Source organism: Penaeus monodon, unplaced genomic scaffold (genome assembly GCF_015228065.2).
Source record: "Penaeus monodon isolate SGIC_2016 unplaced genomic scaffold, NSTDA_Pmon_1 PmonScaffold_710, whole genome shotgun sequence".
Lineage (NCBI taxonomy): Eukaryota > Metazoa > Arthropoda > Malacostraca > Decapoda > Penaeidae > Penaeus > Penaeus monodon.
Genome location: NW_023662217.1, coordinates 33,023 through 45,577, shown reverse-complemented (window position 1 = coordinate 45,577; position 12,555 = coordinate 33,023). Strand labels below are relative to the sequence as shown.

At 43.0% G+C, this 12,555-nt stretch overlaps 1 pseudogene; it reads left to right on the top strand.

The window, feature by feature from the left end:
* Positions 1–9,878: 9,878 nt before the first annotated feature.
* On the top strand, positions 9,879–12,459 carry LOC119571601 (annotated as a pseudogene).
* The last annotated feature ends 96 nt before the right edge of the window (positions 12,460–12,555 follow it).

The window sequence follows — 12,555 nt, the reverse complement described above, 5'->3', positions numbered from 1 at the left end:
CTTTAATCCATTACTGTATTCTGAATTGAAAAAAAATGTTACAACTGTTTTCTACTGATCCTTTTGTTAACTGTCTGCAAATAAAAAAATATATAAATATTTTACTTTTTTCTTTGAAACCCTCTTTCCATAAGTATGCTTGTTATGCATTATATATAATATATATATAATATATATTAATATATATATATATATATATATGTATATATATGTATATATATGTATAGCGAGTGTTGTGTGTTTATATTATATATGTGTGTTGTGTGGAGTGTGTGTGAAACGCATTCATACATACATATGTATATAAATACATATATATAATTCCTTGAATCGTTCTATCAAAAATAACTTCAAGAAGCAATATTTTAATACAGAAACTGTTACATACCTTCTACATACCTGCATTCCCCTCCTAATCTCGCTCATACACAAAACATCCCTCTTTGTATTATCTATTTTCCCCTTTCCTTATATCCTTCCTTCCTTCCCTCCCCCCTCTCCCTCCTTCCCCCTACCCCTCACTCTCCCCTATTCCTTCTTCCCTCCCTCGCTCCACTTCTACCTTTCTGCCTTACCTTTCTCTAACCCTCCCTCCACCTCCTTTCCTCTTTCATCCCCCCCTATCTTTTCTTCCCACTATCCCCCTCCTACTCCTCCCTCCCTTCTCCTACTCCTCACTCCCTCCATTCCTTCCTACCCCTCCCTCTCTCCCTCCCTCACCTGCAGAGGAAGCAGCTTGACATAAGACATGGCCGCGTCCTGCGTATGTTGTATGCAAAGAGGTGTAGAAGGCTGCAGAGAGACACTTATCAACTGGTGGACCTTCGAGCTGCATGTTGCAGAGTCTTATGCAGCCATGGTGCGTGATGTATGTGATGAGACTGTGGACAGGACCCTTACAAGGAGCACCCGGGAAAACTCACCAAGTAACTTTGGGTGACAAAGGCGATGCCATCAAGCAGCCAGAGGCCCACGACTATCTAAACATGAGAGTTGCGACCCGTTCCCACCTTTTTTCTGACAGGAAAGTAACTAACCACTCAGTCCCCTTTGTACAGCAGCTGCATCTCGTATAGGTAATCATTTATAAGTTTTACGAGCCTCTCATCTCATTCCAAAGTTGCATTCTCTCCTCTCCTCCAAGGAAGGTTTGAGCCATCTTGCCTTTGGCAGAGCACGCAATCTTTTTCCCGTCTTGTAAATAGATATAGAGTGCATAATACAGCGCAGGGTTTTTGGATAAAGCTAAGGAAAGTGACTAAAATTATGTCTCCCCTCTAACGCCCCACTGATTCCTCACTTCCACTACTAAAAAGTAAGAACACAGCATAAAAGTAATGCAAATTGCCCTTCAGGGTCGTAACCAAAAGCATTACAGAAAGACCATCACACTGGATAATATGCCCTCTCCTCCCCCGTTCCTCCAGGTCTACCAGCGACTGCGAGCCTCGCACTTACTCACTCAATCACAACTCAACGCGCGTGGCCAACGAGGGGATTGATTGATTGATTATTTAAATTATCTGCCGCGTTAACAGCTAAGGTCATTAGCGGCGAATACTTGTTAACTAGAAATATTAAAATGTTTAAAACTTTAAAAAATATCAATAAATATCTTACAAATAACAATAAAATAGATTAAAATCAAAACATAAATATTATGCTCTAAGTGCATAAAATGATTGCATAAACATTATGCATAATTATATTTTATTGAAAATATTAGTCTCCCTAAGGAAATCAATAAGACCCTCTATGTCACAATCTTCCCCCAATACATTTTTCAGTGTATATGGGGGAGACAAGTACATACGTCTTTGGTCTGAGAATGTTGCACATCTTTCCACTACATGTGCGATCGTTAATGGCTCTTGGCATCCTTCACAAAGTGCTTCATTTTTAGCCATCATTGGCCCATGAGTCAGTCTTGTGTGCCCAATTCTTAGTCTTGTTATACATTTCCACTTTTCGGTTGGATGGATGCTAGTTGCCCAACTGCCAAGGTCATCTCTAATGTCTCGCAGTTTTGTTTCTGGAGGTATGCCTCCATTTTTCCCTCCATTTATCACGAAGACAACTTCTGATGCTGGGTTTCAGGTCGGTGTGTGGGAGAGGAAAACGAGCATCACAAGGCTGAGCAGCAGCTGCCTTGGCCTTCTGATCAGCTCGCTCATTCCCACTGATACCAACATGCGCTGGCACCCAACATAGAGTTATCTTTTTACGTGTTGACATCAGTGCAAGCCAATCTTGAACCTCCCTCACTACTGGATGTGATGAGTTTAAGCTCTTGATTGCTTGCAAGGCACTACGAGAGTCACAATATATCACAACAGAATGGTTCGTAAGATCTCTAGTCATCTTAACTGCTGTAAGGATGGCATGTAACTCTGCAGTGAAGATCGAGGCTGCTAGAGAAAGAACTGCCAGATGCAGTCTTCCTTCTGCTCACTGCTGCAAAACCCACGCCATTTACAGATTCGAACCATCTGTTAAATTGCTCTGATCCCGGTATTTAGAAATGTGCTGAAGAAATTTCTCTTTGACTTCTGCTTCTGATTTCTCCCCTTTCCCAATTCCGACCAAATCCAGCTCGACTTGATTAGTCCAAGGTGGAAATTGGGGAATTCCAACAGCCAGAACCTTAGAGAGATTTAAATTAAGATCTTCCACAAGATTCCTCATTCTCCTACCAGAGGATCGGCTATCCTCAAGGGGGTTTGAAAAACCAATTTGGATGTAGGAGATCCTGGAATCCTTTGTAGTCTCGTGTAGTAAATCAGATTCATGTATTCTCGGTGTAATGAAAGACATACAGGGACTCCACAGGTGAAGACCTGAAAGCCCCAGTACAGATTCTGAGAGCTTCATTATGAACCGAGTCTAACATCCGTAGAACAGTGGGAGTTGCAGATGATTAAGCTTCACATCCATAATCAAGCTTACTACGAATAAGCGCTCGAAAAAGCCGCAGAAGCGTTGTGCGCTCTGCACCCCAAGATAGATGTGAAGAACCCGCAAATACTAAGTGCTTTTGTAGCCTTTACTTTCAACTGTTTGATGTGAGGCACCCATGTAAGTCTGAGTCAAAATTAGACCAAGTACTTCACCTCTTGGACAAATTGCAGTGGGTTGCTCCTAAATAGAGGGAAGGATGGAATTTTCCTCGTTGTGGAAATGCATAGCATGGTCTTGCTTGGGGAAAATTTGAACCCATGATATGTTGTTCCACTGTACAACCTGATTTACTGCAGCCTGCATGTGTCCTTGCACATCCTGTAAGCTTCCTCCTGAGCAGTACAGTGTAAAGTCATCCACATACAGATTACATGAGACAGAACTTGGAACAACCTTTACAATGTCATTTATAGCAATGGCAAACAGGGTCACACTTAAGACACTCCCTTGTGGGACCCCTTCCAGCTGATCTTCCAGGTTAGAGAAACTGTTTCCCACCCGAACTTTAAATTTCCTGTTAGCAAGGAAGTTTTGTATGAAGGTAGGTAATGCTCCTCTTAAACCAATGTCATACAACTTCTTGAGTATGCTATGCTTCCAAGTGGTATCATAAGCCTTTTCAAGGTCAAAGAAGACTGCTAACATGTGACGTCGCTGTGCGAAGGAATTCTGTATAGCAGTTTCCATCCTTACAAGTGCATCTGTGGTCGATCTCAATCTTCTAAACCCATATTGATATGGAGTCAGCATGTTTTCCTTTTCTAGCAGCCATGTCAACCTGAAGTTTACCATTTTCTCCATCACCTTGCAGATGCAGCTGGTGAGAGAAATTGGTCTGTAATTTCCTGGTGTGGAAGCATCCTTGCCATGTTTAGGGACAGGAATGATTATAGACTCTTTCCATGTGGATGGCACTGTACCCTCCCTATATATCCTATTGAATAGGTCCAACAAGAACTTCTGGGAGCTCTCTGGCAAGTGAGATATCATTTGGTATGGAATATCGTCACTTCCTGGGGCAGTCTTATGGCAGAGCTGCAAAGCAGAGTCCATCTCCTTGCGCAAAAATGGCAAGTTGTATGGAAGTTCTGCTGCAGTCCTACTGAAGAACGACACTGGGTGTTTCCTGTTCAGCCCGAAGAGTGGAGAATCGGGCAGTGTAAGATGCTCCAGAGGAGATCTCTGCCATGGATTTAGCTAGCTCAATAGCAACATCTTTTTTATCTGTGATGATTATGCCATCAATCTTCAAAGCAGGTGGTGACAGTGATGTGCTCTTTCCAGCGATCTTACGCACCTTGTCCCATACCCATGCTAAGGGGGTCCCAGAGTTAATCAAGGAGACATACTGTCTCCATGACGTCCGTCTAGCCTCCTTTAGCACTCGCCTGGCCTTGGCTCGGGTCTTTTTGTAATGGATCAAGGTTACATCACTGGGGCGTCGTTTCAACTGCCTTAATGCAGCTTTTCTTGCTCTGACAGCTTGTTGGCATTCATGAGACCACCATGGTACCGGAGGTCGACGGTAATGCCCACTACTTTTGGGAATGGATGCTTCTGCTGCAAGGTGAATTCGTGATGTGAAGTGATTAACAACATCTTGAACACACTGGAAATCATTCACAGATCCATGCAATACTGCAGTTGATCTAAAAAGATTCCAGTCCGCATGTTCAAGTCGCCATCTCTGCACTCCATTGGCTAGAATACCATTCACCTCCTCCAAAAGTATTGGAAAATGGTCGCTTCCATGTAAGTCTTCCATAACCTGCCAAGTGAAATTCATCTGTGAATCAGGTGAGACAATTGACAGGTCTATATTGGAGAATGTCCCAGTTTGAATTTGGAAATGTGTGGGAGTGTCACTGTTCAATAAAACTGCATCTACTCTTAGGAGCAAGGACTCAAGGCCCTTCCTCGAGGGTGCACAAAGTGTCTCCCCAGAGGTGATGCCGACCATTGAAATCTCCCAAGAGTAGAAATGGATGTGGCAACTGCTCAAGTAGATTTTCCAAATCATTAATGTTTAGATTATGTGGAGGAAGGTAGATAGATGCAACAGTGTAAGGTCGTGTCAAGCCTATTCTCACAGCCTTCACCTGCAGTGTTGTCTGCAGGTGGATGGCCTGGAAAGGAATATCCTGACGTACCAGTACTGCTACTCTCCATGAGGTCCATTGTCAAAAGTCCATAATGGGCTTGAATTTGGAATCCTCAGGGAAATCGGATGATTTTCCCTGGTCATAATCTCTTGTAAGCATACACAAACTGGGTTATATGAAGCTATCAGATGTTGCAGTTCTTCCATTTTGCATGAATTCCCTGACAGTTCCATTGGATTAGGGTATCCAGTTCTTTAAACTATTTTTTCATAAGGTGTTTGGCAGCACCTGTGGTCAAGGTTTGCCCTACACCTTTAGGCTGTCCCTTTCCAGGATCTTGGGAGAGTCTTTTGAGGGGTTGTTTACCCATGGAACTAGTTTCCACAGGCTTCCTTTTGACAGGCTCAGGATTTCTTTGCCTGGGCAAAGAATGGACCTGAGCTTTGCTCAGGGGCATTCTGCCTAGCAGCAGAGGCCCCTGTGGATGTGGTGGCAGCTGGAGCTGTCACCGTTGAGACCCCTGGAGCCCTTCCTGACGGCTCCAAAGACCCCACCTTGAAATGAGTCTTTTTGAACAGACTCAAGATTCCTTTGCCTGGGCAAAGGGCAAACCCGAGCCTTGTTCAGGGGCATCTGCCTAGCAGCGGAGGCCCCTGTGGATATGGTGGCAGCTGGGGCTGTCACCATTGAGGCCTCTGGAGCCTCACCTGATGGCTCCAAAGACCTTACTTTGGGAGGAGGAGTCTCCTCAATAGACCCCTCACTCCTACTCCGTTTCTGGTGGAATTCACCAGAGGCAGTTTCAGCAATTGGGGACTGAGGTTTGAAAGAAGTGGCAGAGTGTGTGGTGTAAGAAGTATTGGAGGGCAAGGGTTGGTGGGAAGGAGGATGAGCCAGAACCGAAGCAAAGGATTTACCTGTCTGTGCAAACAGCACACGGGCACGTCGCTTTGCCTCTGGAAAACTAACTTTCTCCTTGCTCCTTATTATCAATACTTCTTCTCAAATTTGTACCTTTACACTGCTTTGAAGAAGCTTCATGAGCTTCTTTGCAGTGGTAACAGCATATTGGACCTGGACAGTTGTCATCTTCTTGATGACCTGTCGTACCACACTTTACACATATTCTTGGTTGTCCATTTTCCTTAAAACGGCAAGAGTTGGCTCCATGCCCATAACCCTGGCAGTGGAAGCACCGCATAGGGTTGGGCACTATGGCTTTACCTTGAGGTGGTACCATGCCAACTTAACTGATTCTGGAAGGACCAACGTATTAAAGTTAGAAGGAGAGCTGGGTGTAGACTGTTCCAACCGTCAACTTTCTTCTTAAAACGTTTTACTGCCACTACATTAAAATTCTCTAGTTCCTCTAACAGTTTCTCTTCAGAATACCTCATCAGGTCTGGAAAAGACAATTCCCTTACACTGATTGAGGGTTTTGTGAGGAGAACATGAAACTTGAGCCCCAGGGATGTTGCATATCGCACTAGACGGTCACTCTCATCTGGTGACGAAACTAACTATCAGGCTACCATCTCGCTGTGGGGTGATGCGAGGATCACGTTGACATACCTCAACTATTTTCCTATGTACTTCAAAAAATATCAAGATCCATGATTGATACACCATCAATGGTCTTCACTACTAGGTACTTACTATATGAAATATTCTCATATTTACCAGGTTAAGATTTCCTTAGTGGATTGAGGAGACTTTTCCCTTGTTACCTGGTTTGGGAGCCCGGGAACCATTACAATTCCCATTCTTGCCCTTTGGAAGCTGAAAGGCTCCAGAGTGACAACATGTGATGTTCCAGAGGGAATGGTCGGGGGATTGCGTAAGTCATCAGGAGAGAGCTAGATCTTTGTAAATTTGTAGTACTCATACAAATTAGAATTCTTCATTTCCTCACCCCCCCACCCACCATGGAGTCCAACGAGGGGAAGCTATAGGGCTCAAAATCTCCCAACAGCCACAGGGGTAATGAGGAAATATACGCAGCCACTATTACAGTACTGATGGCAGTCGCGGGACCTATGCGCTACCGACTGAACAGTGCCTGCTTGACCCTAGCCATATTTGACCAGCCTATTGACTTGACCGGGCCTTGATCAAGCCACCCGTCTAACCAGAATAAAGGACCAAGGAGGTGTGTTGCTAGCTGCAGGGCGCAGGGTGCAGCATCACTCAACCTCCAGGATCTGTCTCTGGTAATACGGGATGCCACGCACGGCAAAACACACGTGGGAGAGTTCTCCCTGGTCCAAGATGGAATGAACCAGGGGTGGGTACACATCCCCTCTCATAGGCCTTGGTGCACCAGGAAGCCCTCACTGGTGACCCCTCCAGTATGGGTAGCCCTCTGGTCCGGCTCACCAGATCATTGGGACCTCAAGCCCCCCCACCGCGGCAAGGCGGCTTCCGTTAGGGGGGCCAAACGAGGGGACCTGCTACCACTACCAGCAGGCGCCCACACTCCCGCCGAAGACCACTGCGCCGCCCTCAACTTCGAGAATTTCTACTTGAGCGACGAGCTGTGCCTGGAACTCAAGAGTCTGTGTGCTTGTTCCGAGGAAGGTTTAGGCGATCCCAAGCCACTTTGTGTCCTCAGAATGCATGAGTGCTTTTCCTTTGTCTTTACTCACTCATGAACCTGGATCCCTTCTTGTTGACTGCAGTGCTAACTGTATTCTCAACAGAAAAAAAACATTTTGTTACAAACTGTTTCTACTGATACATTGTTAACTGTCTGCAATTAAAATTTACAACAACATTCTTACTTTTTTCGTGAAATCTGTTTTCATAAGCATGTACGCTTGTTTAACTTATATATAATGTGTGTGTGTCGGCCTTATACCTTATACTGTTCAGTAAAGTATTCCGAGTCAGAGACCGAATTGTTAATTATTAAAAATATATTATGAATCAAAATACTAGTTACCCCACTCTTTCTTTTAAACATTGTATCAATATCAAGCAGAAAAAAAGAAATTCTGTTATTTTGCTAGTTTTACATTTGTTTAAATAGTCAAAGTATATATAAAAACTACAATTTAGATTAACACAATGATTATCCCTATTATAAACTTTTCAGTCCGTCATCACCAATTGGTTTATACTGGCATGGCACCCTACCATGAAACACAACACATGTTCCCTAGGAAATCTAAAGAAATATCACCACATAACATCACATATACACAAACTAAAATGGCTAAAAGTACAACAGAAAATACAACTATAACACATGTATTCTAATCCAAAAAAAATATACAAGGAAATTACCCAAAACTGGCTATTACCTATACAGTAACAAAAAGGTGTCCATACAAGTCAAAATAACCCCTTATATATCAAAAGACCCAATACAGAAACCGGAGCAAGAAATTTGCAAATCAAAGGACTGGTGACCTGGAACCAACCACCAGAATATGTTAGAAATGTCTCCAACCAAAAGACATTTAAAACAAAAGTGAAAAGAACATCTATCGAAATATCAGTGACATCAAGCATTTAAACATCAAGCCAAACACGATATTTCAGTCACTTACGATATTAATGTTATGTTTAATCTTGTTAAACAAGCATTGTATAATATCTATGTATATAACAGCTTATTACATAATGGAAACATCATATATATATAAACAGAATAGACATTGCAATAAATGGAATAGAGTGTTTTGAATTTGAATTTAATACACACACACACATATATATTGTGTGTGTGTGTGCATGTGTGTGTGTGACTATATATATATAATATATATATATATATATATATATATATGATATATATATATATATATATATTATATATACGTGTGTGTGTGTACATATATATATGGTATATGTATGTATATATACAGTATATCTATTTACTTATACATATGTGCAATGTGTAACATCTGTGTATGTCTATATAAACTCTCAAACACCCACACACAGGCTCACACACACACAGATACACACACACACACATGGAAGAAAAACTTACAATACAAAAACTAGATATATTTGTTTTGTGGGGTTCCATTGTATCAACACGGAAGAGTGATTTTGTACACACACATATATGTATATATAGAGAGATAGAAAGACAGAGAGGCAGAGAAAGTGAGATACAGATAAAACAGACAGAAACCCCAAACACATACACACACACACACACACACACACAAAACTTAGAGAGAGAGAGAGAGACTAACAGGCAGAGAAACAGAGATAAAGAGAGAGAGACTAACAGCAGAGAAAAGAGAGAGATACAGACACACAGACAGATAGACAGACAGAGAAACAGAGAGAAAAAAAGCAAAACACAAACAGAAAATACATACGCCTCCTCGATTAGGTGTTACGATTTGGCTAGAATATGACTTTTCATTGGGCGGAGGTCACTCGAGGGGGCGGAGCTACCATGCTATAAATACAGAACTGTGCGAGCGCGAAATCACTCTTTCCAATCTTTGTGTGGTAAGTACTGATACATTTCCTCTCCTATAATTCGATTTTTAGAAAGTTGATTGGTATTTAGTGGGTTTTATGTAAAAATCGGTTGCTGAACGCCAACATCAACATTTCTATTTGTTTACCTGAATTGTTTGCAATTTTCATGGCAACTTTTGTATAGGAGGGTTTTACTGAAGGTATTCTTTTATTATTAATTATTTTATTCTATTCATTTTTATTGGTTAGTGACACGTGCGATATTTCAATTTCTATATGTGCCCTTTCTTGTCTTTCTTATAATCTGTGTTCCATTCTTTTAAATATGTATTGTTATCAACATATATTCTTAAACAAGGTCAAGGAGACAACATGATGGTCCTCAAGGTCCTGTTAGCAGCTCTCCTCTGCATTTCCCAAGGTCAGTCTCCAAAGGTCACGCTTCAGCCAAAACGCCTTCTCTTATCGATTTATTTTTCCTTCCATATTTGTTGGCGATGTCTCCTTAATTCTTTCATCTTCTCCATGTTCTGTATCATCGTCTTTTAGTTACCCTACACTGGTGTTGTCTCGCTGTGTCTCTTCTCTGGTCGGTTGTTCAAGCCTTCCACTCTCTTTCCTCTCTGCCTTTCTCTTTCTCACTCTATTCCCCCTCTTTATCTCTTTCTCTCTCTCCTCTTTCTCTTCACTCATTTTTTCTTTATCTTTCACTCATTTTCACCCTTCTCTCTTCCCTTCTTTTCTTCTCTCCCTCTTTCCTCTCTCTCCCTTCTCCCTCTATCCTCTCTCTCTCTTCTCTCGATTTCTCAATCTATCCTTCTTTCGCTCGCTCTCACTCTTTCTCTTTATCTCCCTCTATTTATAACTATTTATCTACCTTTCTTTCTCACTTTCCTGTCTCTGTCTCTCCTATTGCTATCGTTATCCTCCTTTTTATTTATCTGCCAGCCTCTCTTTCTGATATCTCTTTCTCTCCCTCCACTTTTCTGTTCTTTCTCTCTCTCTTGTGGAAACAAAGGAGATTATCCATGGCCTAAAACTGTTTTAAAAATCTCATGAAGTGCCAGGAGTCATTATTGTCATGATTCATGTCAAAGAGATGTCTGCCTTCAGTCGCGGCCACGTGCCCCGAGAGCGAGCAGATCCACTGCGGAACCAGCGATCGTTGCACGAGGATCCGCTACATCTGCGACGGAGAAAAACGACTGCGGCGACTATTCCGACGAGGAGAGCGCCATCTGCGGGGGGGGTTGTTGAGTCTCTTTGTGGCACTCTAGGGGAAAGGGGGAAACTAACTACAAGCCCCAGCTCTATGGAACCTTTCAAACCAAATAGAATCGCTGTCAGTTTTTTAAAGGGCAAAAGTAAGTTAGAGCAATAGCTGCTAGAACGATTACGGGATACTACTACTTGTCTATTTTCCTTCTTCATCTGATTTACCTTTGAGAAACTACTGTTTGAAAAATTTTGTTCGTGTAAATCAAAAAAGGAAATATCACAAACATAACAATGACACCGTAGACTCTCGTAGAGTCCATGTGACCTTCCTTCTCACACTAATCTTTTCTGCCGACATTAACCCTTTTCCCTACCAACCCCCCACTGCAGGCTTGGCGCAATGAGTACTGCGAGCGAGGCTCCGTCAGTTCGCAGGATGGAGACACCAACTGCGTCACCATCAGCCGCTACTGCGAGCTCTCCGACCGCCGTGTGAGGGGACCTGGACAGCGTCTGTGGCAGGTAAGGATAATGAAATGGAGTCGCTTGGAGATTTTCTTTGGGAGGATGCATATGCGTGTGACCAGGGTTTTGGCCATCTTTACACATTACGTAACACTTTCTCGTGCCACGATGTTGAGGGAAGAAAAACTTCGACCTCTTGAAGAGATCGTCCTGCCGTCAGAAGAATCGGTTGGTGAGTACAAAAGAAGTCGGTGAAAAAAATGCAATAAGAATTATGTGAAATTTTCGCCTTAAATCCCTTGTTTGCTAGTCATCTTCAGTAGCTCTAATACAAGCATTTCTGCTGGGGAGTGCAAAAGAAGTCGGTGAAAAAAGGCCTTGGAACCCCCTGTTTGCTATTTGCTAGTCTTCTTTAGTAGATTATAAAATATTTCTTTTTTTTTCCTTTCTTTTCTATCATTGCTCCCTTCCTCCCCCTTCCTAGTGAGACACTCAAGCTGGAAGAGGTCGAGGATTGGGAGAAGAATTCCTTGAAAAGATAACGCTACCCTCAGCCACCCCGACTGCCCTCAGTTCTCACCCGTGTGGGCGATCGGTGCCTGTCCATCTTTCCTTGGAAAGGTGCGTTAATTGTACTCCTTGGTAATTTAAAGGTTAGGGTATGACCCCCCCTCTCTCTATCTACTATCTCTATCTCTATCTATCTCTTTCTCTTTGTCCTCCCTCTCCCTCTCTCTCACTCTCCGTTTATTCTCCCTCCCCTGCCTTCCCAATTCCCGTCAATCTCTTTATCCTTTCCCTTTTTCTAAAAAGATATGCAATACATCCGTACATCCTCCTACCATTTTTACGAGTGGCCCTTGCGTTCTTTTCCAACCGTGAGTCTCCTCGCAGGTCAACTGGGGAGAAGCTCGTCCTTTTGCAAGGCGATTGGCGGCGACCTTCTCACCCTCCATGACGGCGCAGACAAGTTCCACGAGCTCGTCCGCCCCCCTCCCGAGCACCGTGAGTGTCCCCCTTGACCTTTCCCATGGATCGGATATGTTGGGGAATGTGCTTATCCTTACTCATTAGGCTTGGATTGGGGAAATCCTTTTGGATTAGTTACTACACGTGACAATGACTCACATTTGCTAGTTCTCAGTATTTCAACAACCAGCGGGTGACATATGTCATGTTTACAGCAAGATGGGCGGTAATATTCGCTCAAAGGTGGAGTTTGTCATTTTTTATTAAATTTTGCAAAATTTCAGATTCGGGGGGAAATTGAAGAAAGAGACAGCGGCTGGACATGATCGATGGCGCCCCCTGGAAAGGGACCCCTTGGACCCTCAGTAAAAAGCCCCTGCTTCGCCCGTCCCCTTTT